A 19,824-nucleotide genomic window follows, 5' to 3' on the forward strand; every position below is an offset into this window, starting at 1 on the left:
TTCAAAGGGATGAGGCGGAGAGGATAAAATCCGACCTTCTTCAGAAGCTCGTGGATGCAGAGAAACAGGTTGAAGAATTGAAGAAGAGAAGAAGCGAGATGCAAGAGCCAACGAGAAAGTTGTGAGAATAGTTGCCACTCGGGAGCAGAGCTGGTCCGATGAGAGAAAGAAGCTCAGGCAGCAAATCGGCGGCCTTATGAATGATTTGAGAGTTGTGAAGATGAAGAGTGAAAGATCAATTGCTGAATTGAATCAAAAATTGAAGGAAAATGAAGCTATTATGCATTTGAAGGACAAATCCGTCGAGGAAGTGGAGCTCAAGAGAGTGGAAATCGAAGGAAAAGTGAAGAAGGCTGAGAATCTTGTGGAAGAGATGAGAGAGAACGCACAGCGTGAAGCTCAACGCCATGCCACTGAAATCTTGAAGCATAAACAGCATTCATTGAGCTGTATCCAGTCAGAGACAGCTTGAAGCAGAGATGAGTCGGGCTGTAAGGCAGGTGAGGTAGCAAAGCAAGAGCTTGATTCAGCTTTAGATCAGAAAGAGCAGGCTGTCTTGGTAGCCCGAAACTTCGATAGAGCTTGTTAAAATGCGTAAAGATTTGGACCAGAAAGATCAAATTTTGTCGCTATGCTGAGAAAATCTAAAGTATATATGACTGAGCTTTTAAAGGAAGTAAAATCATCTAAGACAAAAGACAGCAATCGATCTAGAAGCAGCACGATGGAAGGCAATATCTGAGTCTAAACATGATAGGCATTTACTAAGGAATCATTTGTCCAAGCATATAAGTGTAAAGTCAGATATATTCTCGGGGAAAAGGAGGGCATTTAAAAGTTATGGTCACTGGATGCTGGAAACCAGAGCATCAGAGACTGATTATGGCAAGTTTGAGCAACCAGAAGCTATTGAGCCTAATTAACGACCCTATTTGACTGGGCGAACTGATGAGCCACGTAAGATCTCTAAGCATGAAACTTGCTTTTCCCAAAATACTTGTATTGAGCATATTAATGTCTATAATCTCTTGCGCCTATTGAATTTGTAACTAGTTCTTTTGTTTTTTGTAATTCATTTTGAAACTTTAGAGTCTCTAGCTGATGTTAAGCGCTTGGAGAACTGGGCCAACTTGGAAACAGGAAATGAATTTGCACTTCAGCAAAGGCATAACCTTGAAATAGATGCTTTTGTGGATCAACTGAGGCTCAAGGATGAAAGGTTAAAGCTTTTCGTTGGCGTTTGTTGAGCATGGAAATGGAAGTGAAGGGTTGCAGTCAAAATTAAAGGGGATCGATCATGAGATTACACAGCTGAGGAAGGAGAATATGAGGCGGGGCTCTACTGCTGGATCGCGAGACAGAATTACATGCATTGAAAGAGCAGCTACTGATGAGTTCAATCCTCCAAACCTCCAGAAATTGAACTTTGAATCCACTCTTGAGGCAGCCATGAACCATAATACGGTTGGTCGAGAGTCAAGGTCATCAAAAGGAAACCGGGGCAGGGAAGGCAAGACATGAAGGTTCAGCAGAAGAAATTCCTCAAAAAGTCGAGAATAAAAAGGTGCATGAAATTCGGTTGATGAGCAGCTAAAGGATATAGTTGCATCCCTGGATCCTTCATGTTAGGCAGGGAAGAAGTGGTCCAGATGATGCAGCAAATGTGGAAACAACAACATCACTAGGTCAAGGATCAAGAAAGAAAAAAAACTCCACACTGAAATTGGATATTCATGCCCTTGGAGTCTCATACAAGATCAAGAGACTTAAGCAGAAATTTTCAATTCGAGGGGTTGATGGGGAAGCAAGAAAACAGCGAAAAAAAATGCGGATGTTGCAGCAAAGGGATTATATGCCCTTCTTCCCCCTAAAAAAGCAGGTTGTGATACCAGTCCCTTCGGGGAAAATTGATGTTTCCTGTCAAAGAATGGTATGACTCATTATTATAAAATAATTGACCTAATTTTACTTTTAATAACCCAAATCTAATTTTGTGTGCTCTGCTAAAAGAATTCTAAGCATACTACTCCTACAACATCAATTTGGTCCCCTAAGCAAGTCAATGGTATTTTATTTTTTTTGTGCAGGATGAGAAAAACCCTGAATTGGCTCAGAGGCTCTGCTATTGCTAGAACAGGCAATGAAACAAAGAGGCTGGAGCATTTTTTGAAGCCTTCCCAATTACAGAGGCATATAGTCGCGACAGGGCAAAAATTAGTGGAAGTTCAAGCTAAGATTGCCACTGGATTTCTTGATTTTGCAGAAAAGATTGATCAGCCTGGGGCTTTGACAGAAGCGATTTGCTGATAGTATATAACACTGTTCAGAGAAGTTCAGAGGGGGCCCTTTAAGTCCGAATATCTGGGGTTATTGGGGATCTTGGGGAACCCTGGTTGGGTGGTATCATGCATGTTAAAAAAAAGCATGGAAACTTTTAAAAATGAGAAGACGAGACCGTGAATAGTTCCTTATGTCTCACTGTAGAGTTTCTAATGTAACAACACCATAGTCTACTCCTTTTCGGTTTTAGGGGGTTTTTTCGTCTTTTCTGTTCAGTTATGGAAGTGAGTCCCCAAACTTCACATTTCATGAAGTTATTCTAATGAAATTATGTTTTTCATACTTAGTGATCCTGGACTAAACATTTTCAAAATAGTAATGTGCCCAAAATAGGCACACTAATTGATTTGATTTGATTTTATTGACCATCTATTCAGTCCATGTTACTAAAAGGGCAACTGTTTAGCTAGATTGTTTCTTGAAACAAGATAATATTTTTCGTTTTAATATATGTTTCATTTTTTTTTCTCTGTTTGGGTTTCCCTTTTCCCATGTCTTTCAGGGCAATGTAATCAAGCAAATGGAAAGAAAAAAGTGTTCCTGCAATGGGTGGGCTTAGTGCTATTTTTTAGCTCTCATCTACTTTTTTCTTGGGTCAAAATTTTTGGTTTTTAAAAAAAAAAATTTTTGTTTTAAAAAAAAAAATTTTTTCCTTCCCTTTTTTGCCCCCCCTGGTTTTTTTTTTGTTAGTTTTTTGCATCAGAAAGAGAAACTATGAGTGTGATGGAAAAATTATTTAATTGTTAGTTGGAAATGTCTCCTTAAATTGTAAATCTCGAGGCTTCTGAACTTTCTAGACCCCCTGCCATTAGTTAAAATCATCATCGCCAGCACCACATCTACCTAGTATAGCAGCTACTTAAAATGCATAAATACATGTGATTACCTCCAACAACTCCATTTAACAAGTTTCCTGAAATAATCTTGCGTGTGTTTGTTTATTAAATCATTTCTTGAATCACTCATGTCATGTTAATTTTCAAGAACCTATATGAGTAAAATTACCTTCAACATGCATTTCCTTGCATAACACCTGACAAAATATTTCCTCACCCATTAAAAATTTTACCATCGAGGATCAGCAAAACGATGCTGATACAAGGTACTGGCATTGATATGTTATGTATTCTTTTTACAGTCACTGCACCAGTAGGAATAAAACTATCAAATTGTGGCTGTAAACACCCTCAAAACAAGTTAGATAAGGTATCTGCTATTTTGGTATATGCCTCTTATCAAAACCCCAATTTGGGTCAATCATAACTATTGGCATTGAAGTAGAGTGTTGCAGGCTGTTAATAACTGGAACTGGGCTCCCTCCCCATCTCTAGGTAAACTCAAATGGCCAGGTAAGTAAAGTCTTGCTTTGAGGTCACTGCAAATGATATTTATCATAAATTAATGGCCTTGTGGAAAAAAAAAGCATGGTGTTTGTATGATGTGACATGCTTGACTTAGTTAAGAATGAACAGGGTGGTATGTGGATTGTATAGTGAATATGTGAATATACATTTATTCGTCTTATACATGCTTTTAGAGGGGCTTAATTCTCACCACATGCTGTCTTAGCATCAGGTCAGCACAACCAATGTTTGGGATGAAAAACTGACAAAAATATTGTATAAATATGTGGAGAAATTTCTTTGTGTTGTGTGAATGAGAAAAATATCATCTTGATAAATGATACCACATGGAAAAAAAGTTGTATCAATAATATATATATTCGAGTGAAATGGTGTTCATCCAAATACAGATACTAAGAATAAAGGTGAAATTTGAATGTAGATTTTATTTTATTTTTTTGATAAATTTTCATGTTTGGTGTTTGAATGAGTCTCTAAATGTGTGTGTATTTATATATACTTAAGTACTTAATTAAGAATTCAAGAAACTTGAGTGAAAAAACTGAAAAGTAAAGGCAAAACCAGATGAGATTAGCAGGAACAATGAGTTGTTCAATGTAGATTGCTGTAGGCTGAGAAATATATACGACCAAAATTAATATAAATTCGGTAATATAGTACTACTAAATATAGTAAGAAATGTTCATCCATTCATACAAGTATACGTTTGTGGGTGTAGAAATGAGAAATAATTTAAGTGATTATCAACTGTGTTTTGCTTTTATTCCTAAAACACTAGCGAAAACGCTTTATGTATTTCCGAATTTTAGGTGCAATGTTTTATTAGTAATTAATGGCTAGTTTTGGTAGATTATGATTTAGGTGACAGTGGTCACAAAAGTCATCACATGTTGATAGTTAATAAGAGGAAAAAGCAGCATTCATATATGCAACCAGCATCCAATAAATTACGACATTTCTTAATTATATTTTTTTACGTATAATGCTCATAATGTCACAAGGCTAAATGTTATATTATCAAATTAGATAATAATCATAAACAATAATGTACCCTCAATTCAATACAAGTTCAAACAAGGCCATAAGAAATGAGAATACAAGAGTATTGTGATGCATCAGTTTTGCCACTTGAACTAGTCCTTATCCCTATTACACTCTAATTTTTTGTATTACATGATAAACAAAAACAATTCTTCTTTCACCTTTCATGTCTGGACGTTACTAATATCTTGAATTATAATCCAAATACATTATATACGTGCCACCCGAGTTTACTTTGCACATGTTAAAGGGCCATTATAGTCATTTAAGATCGCCAAGTAGTTGGACTAACTCACAATCCGTTACATGACTTACATCCTCCTCCCTTTACTCGCCAGATAATAGTTCGACCAAGGATCTTTCCCACATAAGTTACCATTAACACCTTTGTCACCGATATAATCCTACTACATCTTGGACTCCTCTCAAACAAAAATATTTGTCCTTTTTATTGGATTAGGCAAAAGGGTATTTAGTTACTCCATATTTTATGGTGTAGCATTAGAGTCCAGTACTCATGAAATGCAAAATTCGCAAAAATTAAAAAAAGGAAACTTAAGAACTTTAAATAAATAAAAAAAGGAATAAGAGTCATCACCATTGTAGCAATAATTAGAAGAAGAAAAAAGAATATGGGTTTCAATTTTCAATTAACTTACATGAATTACAAGTGGGGCCCACCACCACCCATACTGCCATACATACACGAACGTTTGAGTGAGTGAATATATTATATATATAGTGAGTTTTATGTAACAATAGAATACAATAGCAAGATAGTGGGATGGGTTTAGGAGGATTGGATTACGAGGAGGCACGATCTACTCCGAAGCTGTCTCTGTCTAGGCTTCCATGCAAGCCAAAGCTCCCCATACAAATGCTAACGCCGCCGCTCCACCCCTCGCTTTCCATCCCTTTTCAATGGGAGGAGGCGCCCGGAAGGCCTAGGTTCTCAATTCCCGCCCATGTCGAGGCCTTGGACCTGCCTCCTAGATTGCTGCCCGAACTTACCATAATGCCCTCGCCCCCCGCCCTCTTCCACGGCCCATACGCCTCGCTTTTTGCATGCTGCGACTTCTCCTTCCGCAGATTTACTGCTTATTCTTGCGGCGCTTCCAGGAGGAGGAGGTGGAAGGAGGAGAAGGGTAGTTTCCACCTTTCGCAGACGCTGGGAGATTTTTTCATGCGTGACAAAAACAAAGTGCATAAGATGCCAAGAATCACAAGAGTTCGGAGCTTGTTCCATTTCTCCTGCACCCTCAATTCTAACTTGTGAGTCACCTTCACCATTTTACTCTCTTTTGTTGCCTTTAATTAAATTAGGGTTACGGAGTTTAGAAACTATTTTCAAGTATATTAGATAGAGAAATGTTATACTACTAGTTAGAAAACTATTTTTGATAAATGTTCATTTTATGGTCACCCATAACGACAATATATGTATTTGTTTTGAATTTAATGATTAAAAGATTGAAGTGGTGTTCATTTCTAAAGAGAAAAATATAATGCTCGAGATATGAAATGAACTTTGGAATAAATATGAGATAAATGTTTTGTGTCCGCTATAATATGAGCAAATAGGATAATATTAACTAAACTAATGTTATAAAATTATGTCTACAAGTACATTTATATATCGTTGCTTCTAACTTTCATGATCCAAGGCTTAATATGTTTGACTGTGATTCCTTTTACTATATCAAAGTAATGCTTGATAGAATGTATGGAGTGCTAAATTAATATACTTAGGTAACTAAGATTTGTATGCTACTAATATATATTTTCAAAATTTTATTTTATCAAGGGCTGCATTCGAATTTAATATAGTATCAAACGAAATATTGATGTGTCATAGTCAAGGATACAACTCGGAAAATCATAGCCCTACATTCCTATGCAATAATTTTGGAACGCAGGCGATTCCATTTCCTTTACTACTATGCTATCACTATAATTTTTGTAATACATTAAATTAAGTACACTTTGGTTAAAAATTATAACGATGATGTACTGTGAAATTATAGCTACATATGGTGTGGAACGAAATTACTGGATAGATTTCATTTTAAATATTTGACCAAATATGTAGTCATATATTACATCATTCTATTATCGCCATCTTTTGTTATAGTAGAATGTATATGTTGCAAAATTATCACAATGTCGATTGAGCCTGGATCTAGTTTGAGTTTCTAAACTTAGTTTATCTTAGTATAACTTAAAAGAAGGATTATGACGTAATTAATTAATTCATTCATTCAGTTAGATATTATTGGGTCCCATGCATGTAACGCCAATACATTTTAACTTACTGTAGTAATGGTAATTCAAATTAGTTTGACTTTTTGATAGTGGTAGGTCTCAATTATTTAATATAGCATTGAAAGTTGATAAATCGAGGTCTCAAATTTGATTGTTTTAAGATCTTTTTTTCGTTTTCTTTTTTTTTTCTGAAAGGGGTGGTCTGAGCACCATTTGACATTTGTTCTAGGAAATAAGAACAAAAACTATAGAGTTGATTAAACCAAGACGATTGATACTTATTTAACTATTATAAAATTAAATATATATGATTTACATGCATGTGTAAGTGCAAGTGTTTAATCTCGTTGCAATTTGACATTAGTGTCACATTTTTTGTGCACATTAATATATATGATTTGCATGTGTAAGTGCAAGTGTTTTATATAAGATTCACAAAATCAGATTAATTAGCATGTGTATACATATACTTGTTTCAGGTTAGACATTTATGCACGCTTTAAGCAGGCGATTCCATGGCGGCGTAGAAGATGAAATTCCTCGCAGACCATTCATTATTATTGTTATTATTTTTTGGCATTTTAATTTTGTATCTCCTTATTTTATCTCATGCATGTACGAAATACTACATGCGTGACATGCTTTGACAAAACAAATGTTTTTAAAGAAACCCAAACCACTTTATATATAATCCTTCAAAATCGAAGTCTTGGATTAAGGAGAAAGCCCCAATTTCATTTATCAAATTCAATGCTGGGCCTTTTTCACGGCCCAATAAAACTTTATCGGACTCTTATCCATGTGGATAGAGACCTAGTAGCTAAGCTCCAAATTAGGAAACGGACTGCATTGAATTCAAACACAAATAATGAAGAAAACGATAAAAATGATGTAAAAAAAAAGTCCACTCAAATTTGCGATTATCTGATGGGTCCCACCCGCCATTCACGGCGGTGGTGATGGAACTAATTTAAGTTAGACCGAGGCACTCCCAAAAAGGCTTAATTAAACTAAGCACATTACTAATCATGACTTCAAACACTTTATGTTCACATCTACACATAATAAAGCTAAGCTCTATCACTCCTTATAGGGTCCACAATATATGACTCTTTTTCTTTACAACAATAATTATAAACATAATACGGTCTTTTTTTTGGAGCAATTTCACCAGTTTGATGGAAGCTTACTTCATTGAAAGGGTAAACATTCAAATCAAAATTGATTGATGAATTTTCAAACTGAATAGATTAATCTTCAAAATGTTTGAAATTGCAACTTGAATCATCGCCAAAATTGATTGATGAATTTGGAACTTATGTGTTTTAGATTAAATTCATATCCATTGAAAAAATCGCTGCAGGTGTTGGAAGTTCGCATAGGCGCAAAGCTGATACGACAAGCATCCATCACTGATAATTAATGGTGAACAAAGAATGAAAATGAACCTCAACCTACCTAAGTACTAGGGTGAAATTATGACACACACACCAACACACACTATGTTAAGTTTAGTCGGTATCTCAATATTCAAATTTGCCACGTTGCACGTGTCACAAAGAGTCACATAGACATTATGGATTTTATCTCAAAATTCAAATTTATTTATAGTATGTTCATACAATTTCTTTATAGCAAGCGTACTTTTCTACCTATCCATCTATTTTTGTTGGTGACATAACGTTTATGAGTATCGAAACTCATTGCATTAATCACACAACTTTCTCCCAACATCAATCTTTGAGTACCAAAATTTATGGCAAAGTTCAACTTTATTTGTAACAAGCAATTGGGTCGTTGAGAAGCATCAAATGATCAAATATTGATTTAACTGCACGATACTTTTCGGTAAAGAGAGTACTCATTTTTAATCGAGAATTTGTTACCATGATTTTTAAATATTTTTTATACGATGTACTATAGTGTTTAATTACATTTATTATGCTATAAGATCAGGAAGCTATGATAACTAGTTAGATATAATATTAAATCCCATAATGCAATTAATGTTTACATCCTAGATTAGAGCATCCACAGCGGTGCTCATAGAGCTGTTCGTCCGTCCGCGCCGCTGGACAGAGCTCGTCCGTCCGTGCCAGCGGCACAGCGCTGCTCTTAGCTAAGAGCATGTCCGTGCCGCTGAGCAGCCCTACGTGGCGCCTTCTGATTGGCCAACGGCATAGCCGTTGGCAATAAAAAAAAATATTTCTTCCCAAAAAAATATATCCATTTTCCACTTTTAATTTATTTTCAATTTTTTCCCCAAAATTCACATTTTCATCTATAAATACCCCACTTCAACACAAAAAAAAAATCAAATTCTCATCTATTCTATCATCATTACCATCTACATTCTCTCATCTTTTTTCCTCATAATCCCTCATCTAAATTCCCACCACACTACGATGTCCGGCCCGGCGATCTCCCCTTCCGGCAATCACGGTTGGAACCACGATTGGTTGGAGCGCGGCTCTACTCCTCTCTCCCTATTCGTGGCACCCGCCGGTACACTCCGGGTGAGATGATGGCGATGTTCAAAGCCTACTTGGGTCTCGAAGATCGGACGTCGGCACGAACAAACCGGAAACTTATTGGTGGCGCATCACTCGCCTCTACAATGAACCCCGGGCCGGCGGGAACCATCTATCGCAATGATAGTATGGTTCGCAATTGCGTCTACGAGCGCACGAGGCAATCTGGAAGTTCCGGGGATTTACCTCCGGGAAGAGCGGTCGGCGGGGAGGGGCCCGCAAACGAGCTCGACATCATCACTGCCATTGGCGACCTACCAACGGGAGGAGTTCAACCGTTCAAGTACCTCGATTGTTGGCGGGAAGGGCGCCTACATCCAAGTATAGGGCGGCATAGTAGCGTCCTCCTCCAGGCTCCTCAAAAGCGGTCCAAGTCGGTAGCCCTACCCGGCGGCGCCTCCGATGATGTGGCTACCCGAGCTTTTGGAGCTAACTTAGGTAGCCGACGCCGGCGGCGTTCCGCCCTAAGGAAGGAAGGGCGGCGCCAGCCCCCTGCTCGCGCCCGACTCCATCCGCCCCCGCCCCACTCCCTTTGTGCCTCCTCCCCCCAGAACAACACGTTGTGGGCCATCTTGAGTCAACTCATATAGAACGATACGTCTCGGATGACTCGGATCAACTTGCAACACATGAGCAAATGATCCGGGTCTCAGCAAATTTGGGGGTTAGAGGACTAGTCTTCCATGTGTGTAAAATTTTTAATTTGTAGGATTTTAATTATGTATTTTTTTATTTTTAGGATTTTAATTATGTATTTTTATTTTTTAGTATTTTAATTATGTAATTTTTATTTTTAGGATTTTAATTATGTAATTTTTATTTTTTAATGTATTTTTATAATGTAGAAATATTTTTAATAATTGGAGTATTTCAATTGAATAATAGAATGGTGGGGCCTTAAATTTGTCATGTAAGAAGCGGATGTGGGTGTTGTCTTTTAGTAAACGAAAAGAGTAAAGTGTCGGCCCACTGTTTGTCTTTAGCTAAGAGCACGGATGGGGATGCTCTTAGAAGCTCAATCAACACTTGACAACCTAGAAATTGAAGTGATGCCAAGGGTCATGCACACTCTACCCATTGAATATGAAATCATATTATGTTGGTAGCTCACTCCGGTCCAACTCTTACTTGATTCAACTAAAAAGAATAAATCCAGTTTCTAATAACAATAATTTTCAGATGAATAACTCCGTATTTTAGTTTTTAGATGCTGGATGCATAAATATGAAGAACAATGAATATTTCCTTTCACTAGAGAAAAAACTTAACTTGAATATTTGATTTTATAAAACAAATAAATGCATACAAGATTACACTTTTAATACCCACACTATTGACCTCTTTACAAGTAAATACCTAAAATTATTAAACTTCTAATTACATGACACACAATAGTGCGTTATACGTTAAAGCATATTTATTTTTTTCATAAATATATGTATAAAGAGAAAAAAATATGCAATTTGGTGGTCCATTTTTTATTCCCTATTTTTCATGGCATTATCGCATTAAATAAATTAACAAAATAAATACACGAGATAGTAGTGAGTGGTGACCCACGAAACAGAACAATGGTTGAATAAAGAGTTAGTGTGACTTCAAAAGGAGCTTCAAAATTTGAAATCCCAAACGTCAATTGCTGCAATTCCAATCATATATAGCAACGTGCTAACCTCAACTCACTAACTACCTTCATTCTTCCTCTGTATTTCACTCTGTTTTCCAATTTTATAAAAATTTAAAATGAAATTAAAGATGTCATTTTTATTAGAGTCAAAATCTTTGCACCAAACCACTATAGCGACTTCGATGTTTATTGGGTTTGGGCCTATCGTTTTCCTGTTGTCTGCTTTTGCCTTTCTTCAAAGCCACACTCTATGATCAACGTTGAACGACAAACTGATTGTGGTGGGTCGTTTCTCACTTTTGCATCTTCTTCACTGTTGTAGTTGTAGACACCACTTCTTCTTTGCGCGTTCGCTGTTTGTTGAATTGCCTCACCGAGACTTCACAATTGTGGGAGGTGACTTCTTCATTCTCTGGCTCTATTGCTTTAGCTAAATGCTTCTTGTTTTCTATCTGTTGCTCACATAATGCTCATGAGTTTTGGAGAAATTGGAATTGTTGTGCAAAATGTGAATCTTGTTTCTACTTCTTCTTTCCTGAAAGTGATAAAAAAAAGTAGGCATTTGTAAGGTATTGATTGTAATCTAATGAATTGTGGTCTGACAATGAATAAAAGGACTGTGGACTGTTATCTCGAGAATTTCAAGATTGGCTTGTTTAGGAATTTTAGTTCTTTTTTAAGTTATTGAATCCATTATCATTGGAAAAAGAATTACCGTGGCCCATTTTCTTTAATTTATTGTTTTTGCCCTGCTAATCTGTTGGTTTTGTCTCTTCATTTTGTTTGCTTCTTTTCAAGATTGAGATGGGTTTTGGGTGCCCTAGCAGTTTCACATAAAAAAGGGGGGAAACTTTGTAATGCTGCTTTTTCAATTTTTTTTTTTCTTTTCATATATCTGGGCCCACCCCCGGAACCTCTCTCTTTTAGAAGGAACAACTTTCATCTTTAAGTTAGTTCTTGCAGAACAATGTGTTTGATATTCTCAGTAATGCTGCTATTTTGTGATGCTTACAAAATTTAAAAAAAAACTGTAATTTCTTTTCGGTTTCAAGATTCTTGATATTTGCTCTATTGGTAAAATGGTTTTTAAAAAGGGGACTTTGTTCCTATTTTACCACTCCTTCTGGACGATGCGGCTTTTTTTCCAAGTTTCCCCCTGAGCCGGCTAATTATGATGAGATTTCTATGCAGCAGAGCATGCTCTTCTCAATAGTTTAAAGGTATTTTATTCCTCCATATAATAATCTGTTTTGTTCATATGCATTTTTTTTTTTAGCGTCTTTTTAAAATTTTTGAATCATTACTTGCTCATCTTGTTAAACTAGCGATTGTCTGAGGAGAAACGGGCCGGGGGGAAGATAAAAGAAATTATGTAAACCAACTTTATTGAATGATGCAGTGAGTGCTGGAGGAGAATTATTGTGATTTTTCTTGTGGAAGAACATCTCTTCTTAGTTAGGCATGATTTGTTTGAACTTGGATTCCTTATACACATTTATTTCTTGTCCTTTTTGGTGGGGGGAAAGGGGGCAGGCAGGCAAAATTTACTTTGTAAATGTACAGCTCTCTAGTTAGTACAATCTCATTCCTATACTGAATAAGGCCCTTTTTGGATCGTCATCTTGCTGCTGTACAGTCTTGATATGCTTTTTCATAAGTAATGCTTTATTTCTTCAGGTTTTAAGAATCTTGGAAAAAACTCTATTCAGCAGCAGAATTTTGGTTGTCTTACACCCAAAAGAAAAAAAAGCATTTTGAGTTGCTTATGGCTGTTGAATTGCACTTTTGCCTGTTCCCCCGATTCATCACTGTAGGTTTATTATCCCTTTAATATATCTGAAGGCCAAGTGGTGAATACATTGAAAGATTATGCCATTAAAGCTCTTGTCAACACCGTGGGCCATTTGGGTTCTGTGACCTTTAAGGTCAACGATCTGTTGGATGAGAACATCGATGAAGTTTCAGGAACTGAGCTCGGTATCTTGCCTTGAGCAGGTATAGTTTTTGTTGGGTTCATAAAAAATTTTCCCTAAAATTTTACACAACTACTGTTTTCTTTATAGTACTGATGTTTCATTGTTTCTATGTGATTTAGAGACTGCGGACATGCCACGATTATATCAACCGTGAAGGTCTTTCGCAGCAGTCGTTGGTGATAAACACTCCCAATTACCACAAACGATACATCTTGCCTGGTATTGCTCTCTCTCTCTCTCCCATGTATATGTGTGATGCATACTATATATTTCGTATAGTTCTAAAGAAAGTTCCCCAATCGTTTTCAGTGGGACAGACAATGGATGGAGGTTTACGTACCAAATCAAAGTACGAAGGTTGCAGCGTAGACGAAGGTGATGGATGGCATCAATTTAGGAGTGGTAACATGTCTATAATGTCATTTAGATTCATACTATAAGCTTTGATACCACATGTTGATCTCACGAGCGAGTTGCCTTTGCAGCTATTCGAGCTACAATAAATGAAGCTCCACCATCTATATCCAGGTGAAGTTTCTTCCAAATAAATCAACCCTCTTGTATACTGGAAAACACTAGTAGTAAAACATACTAAGAGGCTAACGATATCTTGCAGTAAAGGGCGCTCTCCATCACCTACTCCGAGACTGTGCAGCAGCCAGGAAACTTCGCCTTCTCTAAGAGCATGCCCAAGAAAGATCTAGGTTCGTTCCTCGTTCAAAAACTGTTTCTTCTTGTTTCTTGTCAACTTGAGATGAGCTCAAGCGTTGTGATGTTTCTCTTGGCTAATCAGGAGAGAGAACAGGTCGCCTCGCCGGTTTCCACTTCTACGTTCTGGCTCCTCTCAGTAAGCCTTCCACTCCAAAAAGCTCGCGCCCAACCACCCAAATAAGAGCCAGCCGACCACCCCAAATCCAGCTTTGGGAAGACAACCGGTATGTGATATTATCCTTTTCTGTTTTATCACTTGAAGTAAACGCCTCCTTAATGCATATGTTGGTTGAAATTGGCAGGTTATCTCGAGCCTCGGAAATCGGCTTCGATGCGGATTCGGTTGGTAAAGAGAGCCCAAAGGAGTTCGAGCAAATCCCCAGCAAAAGCAAACGGTTGCTCAAAGCTTTGCTCAGTCGACGCAAGTCGAAGAAAGATGATACATTATATACTTATTTGGATGAATACTGATGGAAATGAATGGGAGATTGAAAAGAGTTTGTACCATTTTGTTTCCTCTTTAGTATTCAGTTTTATATCATCATTTCAGTGTAATTGTTAGAAACATATTTATTAATATTAATAAATGCCAATTTTACAAGATCTTTATCTTTACAATATGCCAATAAAAACATATCTAATGAAGATGGAAGAGTAAAGTTTACACCATTATCCTATCATCCAAGATTTGTAAAATTTCCAAAGCAACCATAACATATGAACAGACAGACTACAGAATATATGGTTAATATAAAAATCTTAATTATTTTGAATTGATGCTAATAACATAGTAGTATAATAGTATTATGAGAGACACTAAATCTATGACCAAATTCTAATACAGTAATACACTTCTCAAAATGTCACTGAATCAATCCCTGACCAAATTCTTCGATTGTCTTGGTGGCAAGTGTAAGAACATCGACAAAGCACTGTACGATGCACGAAGAAATCTTGCTTCGACCGCCTCAAAGTCCCTACAAATCATCGAGATCAAGTAAGAAAAACTTGACGAACAAACATCTGCTCTGCACTACTTCATCAACAAAAATTTCAAGTTACACACGTCGAACATCGTTAGAATGTTTGTAAGCAAGAACACTAGCTCAACTGCCTTAAGATAGAACTTGCTTATCTAAACAACTATCTTACTCTATTACAAGTACACGATACTTACACAGAGAGTTTCCCGTTGGAAACTGACATATGCCTTTTCACTTTATCCGGTTGTAACTGTTAATCGCGAGCAAAATGCAAACTCAGATGAACAAATCAAGAGGACAGAAGCTGACTATAGCACACAACATACCTCCTTATCAACTGCCAGAGCAGCATAAACCATACAAGCAACTTCCTCAGAGGCATAATCTACTTCCAAGTTGCTGCAAGCAAGTTATTATTTCAGATAAGAAGAATATCACAGACTACAAAGATAAGGAGTGTGAATATGCCTACTAAACGATTGATGCAACACACACGGCCAGTATGCTCGATGAAAACTAGACAACTACTACTTCCTAGTACGTAATTAGCAACACTACTAGTTGTGCAATTACTTCTTCATATCCAATAAGGAAACTCAATTACAACAACGCCACGAGCTCTACTCCGATAACAAGAGATCAAACAATGTGCTCACGTCTCAACGCGAATGGACAGTATCGAACATGAAACAACTTAATGCTAATGCAAGGGCGAAGAAACAGCAACCTTGAACAAGAATGCCATGTATAAATGCTTGACAGTAGAGTTTATTGTCATGTAGCTTAATGTGGGGGAAACAAAAAGAATTCAAGTAAACAGATGCTCAGAAATCAGCAGAAACACATAAGATGCTTGCAGCAATGACATTGCAAGTGATACAAAAGTAATACAAGATCCCAACTTTCACCCTCTTATCAAAGACTTGGACATAACCCATCTAATTCAACCAACCAATTTCCCTTAAAGCCTCATTAATTTAATCATAACTGATTAATAACCCTAACTACGGTTAAGTAAATTCTAAATGGAATATATGCACCATACAAACAGAAGAGAGAGTTTCGTGTGTGTTTGAGAGACAGATTACCATCTGAAATCCCATTTGTTCCGAGCTACGGTAGTGACGTCAGCAGCTAATGTCTCCATGTTTTGGCTATGGAGCTTCAAAGGAAGGAAGAGGGAGTAACGGCTTTCAAAAGGATGATTTCAAAATATGAGAAATTAAAAATTACAGTAATTAGATTAAATAAAAAGTGCATTATATATAATTAATCAAATACATATTCTAAAAAATAAACATTTTAAACATAGCATTTTATTAGCTTTGCTTAAACATAAGTACAATAATGTTGTGACCAAATAATTGAATTTGATTGATTGCGGTCGACAACCGGTTTCTATGTTCAAGCTGAAAGCGGTCGAATCGGCGAGCCAATCCGGTTTTAAAACATTGTATACAACCCTATTTTCTGACAATACCTTATAGTTTCCAAAATTAAAGAATTTGTGAAGAATATTCTTTGTTATCCGGAAGAAAAAGTAAAAGTAATTGAGATGATGATCCTTGTTTGTTTAGTATTGTTTGGCTGAAATTGGTGTTGGGCAAAGCATATTAGAATATTCTTGTTGTAGATTACCTATTTAGTTTGGCCCCCAACTCCTATATATACACATTCCACAACATACATTCGATCTTGCACGTAGCTGAGACACCAAGCTGCTCCACCTCTCATCCCTCATGTTGGTAGCTCACCTGCAACGCCTCACCGCGGTGCCACCCTCATCGCTGGGCTAAAGGCGCGGACATACCATGTAAGTCTACTCTCAAAATATATGATAGATTTTATATTTATTATTCTGTTTTGTATACAACTTTTCATCACTACATCTCTGTTAATGCTGTTTGTTTCTTTCTTTAACATATTGGTGAGATACATAAATACGAGATTTATATGTATAATCACATTTCATTGCTCAATATATTGTGGTATCATAATTTACACTGTATGTGTACAGCCCAAAAGGGAAGGAAGGAAGGTGTTGTGTGTGTTTGAATAAACAGAATATTGTGTAGATATATTGCACTTGATCTTTATTCTGGGTTCAGCTAAAGGGTCTTGCCTCGCTTCTCGTTGCACCCGCCTTAGACTGTCTCATTAGCGCTGTAGCATAAAACTGTAGTGATAATCTTCGTGTTCTCTATAGCTCGTCCATGCCCAGACTGGCGACGCTGTGTAAGTGATAGTAAATGAAGAAACATCGAACCCCTGCGTGTAAATAAGCGAATCATTGAAATTTGCAGCTAGTGAGTGAACTAAGACATCTGCAGGAAGAGTAGGCTTACCAGCAGGGAAAGTGTTAGTTAGTAAGAGCTGCTTCTACTTTGTCGGGCTTAAGCCTCATCACGCCTCTTCGTAAGTACTGAAAGGCCAGTCCAAAGAGGCCAAAAAAGTATAAAATGAAGATCTGTAGCTTCTCTACGCTCCCAAGAATGAAAGACGAACTGGCTGCTCTCCATGCCGTTAACTGAGATGCCTTGCCAACTGAAGAAAAGAGCAGCATCAGTGATGTATCAATAACCACAAAAGCTCATGAAAGAAGTCAGTGACCTAGACGTTTTCAGTTTGAGAACATAACGGTGAGGTTCTCGTTATATTGGTTGGGGAGTTCTATAGGAGATTTAGACTAGTAACACAGAAAGATGAAGAATTTTGAATACGAGTAGCACCCACCACTTTTTTTAGCGGACAAATTTGTCCATTCGTACAGATTTATCCTACTTTGTGATGCGTTGATCAACTCTAGTAGAGCTTTATTTACCTGCAGTTTGAGCAAGGTAATACAACGTAAGCAAGAATTCAGGTCAATGACAGATGAAATTGCTCGCTAACATAAAACATGGGAACATCTAGTCTTGCTTTCCTTTATGTCGAAAAAGCTAATTCCAGTAAGATAATGTGACTTTTAGCTTCAATGTTGTAATTTCCAGATTGATTTCATAGCTTATCTCTTTCAGTTATTATATCATTATTGGTCTTACTAATACATAGAATAGTACCTCCTGGTCCTCTCATGGCTTACTAGATGCCCACCATTAAGTTCAACCATTCTTGCGGATGGATATAATCTCTCTGCAAGTCGTTTTGCATGGCAGAGCTGAGCAATAATGTCGTGTCTACAGGGATGAGAATGAAAAAAAGAGAAAATATAAGTTGTCTTGAAGACACAGTGCACATATGAGCAATGAGAAAAAAACATAGCTAAGTCTTTTATAGGCTACCTGCCATGAATTACTGATATAGGAAATCCAGCCATACGGATGGATTCTATCTCTTTCTCGACATTTTATGGGTCCAACACGCGTTAATCTGACCGTCAAATCCGTGCTTCGACTGCATACCTGTTGATGATATGCCTTTTACGTATTCCTACAGAATTTTAGCATCATGTTATGCTTTGAAATCATAGACCCTTTATAAATAGTTTGCATCAGAAAAATAATTTGGCACAGAGGGTCTTTGATTGGGACGGGAAAAATACAAATCTATGGTTCAATGAAATTGTCTCAGCAAGAAAAAAAAATTAAGGCTAAATCTTTACTGCATTCTCCTAAGACTTATGCCTCTATTCAAAAAAGTATACGTATAGGATTTAGTCTCAAGTTCTATTTTTAAGAAAAAACCCCTTACTTGGTATAAAATTGCTCTTCTTTTTTTTAGTCAATGTACTCTGCAAGATTTTCCCTCAAAACCCAGGCTAAATTTGATGAATTCTCAGTGACAGTTGCATTCTGCATTTGAAACAAAACAGACAGATAATGAACCCAAAATTTAAAAAGGGTTTTTACCTGTGGTAGGGGGTATCTAAATCAACGGCTGCTCCTGTTCGGGGTTTTTGCCCTCAAAAAACGCAGAGCAATTGACAGAGTTTGGGTAAACTAAAAAGGGAAAAGACGTAGATTATGGTCAGGATGACAAGATACGTTACAGAAACTCCCATATGGGTTGAAATGTAGAAAGACAAATACTAGGATTTTGCTATTTTTTCAACTTAGCAAAAACAGGAAAGAAAATGAGTTGGCTATGCTAACTTCTTAGAATTAATTTTGCCTTGGTGGAATTGCTCTTTAAACTAACCAATCTAATAAAAAAGGCCCAGCTACATAGTCTAGTTTATCAGCAATTTTCACATTTGAAGTTTTTTCCCCAGTCATGAAAGAAAGCAGAAGAAAGACAAACAACATAGAGCTATTGGACGGGAAACAGTTTGAATTTACAAGCTGCAGTTTAAAATTTAAAATTCGTCTTTCAGTTCAAACATTTCCCAAGTTTTGGGAATTCAAAAGAAGCTTTGATTATCAACAAAACTGAACGGTTTGTCACCCTCAACTTTCCAGATTTCCCAAGTACTAATATTCTTATCTTGGAAGAAGTTTTGGGGAAAAGATGTTGAATTTAAGTACATTGGAATATGCTTTTCTCAGTTCTGTTTATGACCCCAACTTTAACCCGATGAATTGTACCTTTGGTAAGCATTCATAACCTCCACCAGTTACATTAAACGAAGGAAATTCGCTCAGGTCCATTGCAGCAAGCAAAAGAAATCATAGCACCTGCATCATAAAGAAATCATTCAGTGGCACGAAAAGATACATATTTTGCTCTGAGAACCTTTGGGAGTCTGTAATCCTAAGTAAACCCTTTTTTCAAGTAAATCGAAAAATATCACAATAATGACTGAAATCAGGAACCTAACCCTTTGACTGAATCTAGATAGCCATTCAAAATACTAATAAACAAAGTTGATTTCAAAAAGATGGGGGTCCATGTGGCCCGATAAATTTGTTTAAAGCAAACGGGGTTGGTAATCATGCCAACAAAATATCTATAGTCAAATACTCACCCATTGAGGGGCCCAAAAACATGATTTTTTCCTCCCAAATGATCCATTATATATCGCATCTTTTGCCAAAACCGCCCCTGCGAAAA

The 19,824-nt window shown here is 36.9% G+C and overlaps 3 pseudogenes; 1 reads left to right on the forward strand and 2 right to left on the reverse strand.

Annotated features, from left to right (window-relative positions):
- The first annotated feature begins 196 nt into the window (after positions 1–196).
- Positions 197–14,453, forward strand: LOC125199371 (annotated as a pseudogene).
- A 139-nt stretch (positions 14,454–14,592) lies between these two features.
- Positions 14,593–16,093, reverse strand: LOC125199351 (annotated as a pseudogene).
- Positions 16,094–17,194: 1,101 nt separating this feature from the next.
- On the reverse strand, positions 17,195–19,421 carry LOC125199372 (annotated as a pseudogene).
- Positions 19,422–19,824: the final 403 nt, after the last annotated feature.

Source organism: Salvia hispanica, unplaced genomic scaffold (assembly GCF_023119035.1).
Source record: "Salvia hispanica cultivar TCC Black 2014 unplaced genomic scaffold, UniMelb_Shisp_WGS_1.0 HiC_scaffold_479, whole genome shotgun sequence".
In the NCBI taxonomy this organism is placed as follows: Eukaryota; Viridiplantae; Streptophyta; class Magnoliopsida; order Lamiales; family Lamiaceae; genus Salvia; species Salvia hispanica.